The following is a 466-nucleotide window of genomic DNA, read 5'->3' on the forward strand; positions in this document are numbered from 1 at the left end:
TAGTAAGACATAGATTTTATCCTGTCGAGATGCCCCGTAAGGATAAGATGTTTGCGTATGATAACCCACGGGTTCTTAGAATACATTTTAGCAACTGTTTGTAAATGTACGCACATTAAAACAAACCCAAGGTTACACAACATAGGTTAAAACAATAGCCAACTTACATACATACATAYAAACATACACATATATTTAGTAATTTAGGAAATTTTGAAAAATAGTATATAAGGCTCCCGAATTTAAAAATAAAAACATAATGAAATAACTCTCAGTGAGGTCTCTTCATTTCCCCCCACCAGTGGTAAGGAATGATAAATCTTAGTTGAGTTTAAACACATTGCAAGTTAAAAAAGCAATATATTTTAGCTGATTTATAAAAATACTGGCTTTGACTGTACTGTTTTACATTTATTTTTTTATTGCTCCCTCATCATTGAAAAACAAACAAAAAAACTTAAACTTA

The sequence above is a fragment of the Bactrocera latifrons genome, unplaced genomic scaffold (genome assembly GCF_001853355.1).
Source record: "Bactrocera latifrons isolate USDA-ARS-PBARC rearing strain unplaced genomic scaffold, ASM185335v1 scaffold_1179, whole genome shotgun sequence".
NCBI classification, from domain to species: domain Eukaryota; kingdom Metazoa; phylum Arthropoda; class Insecta; order Diptera; family Tephritidae; genus Bactrocera; species Bactrocera latifrons.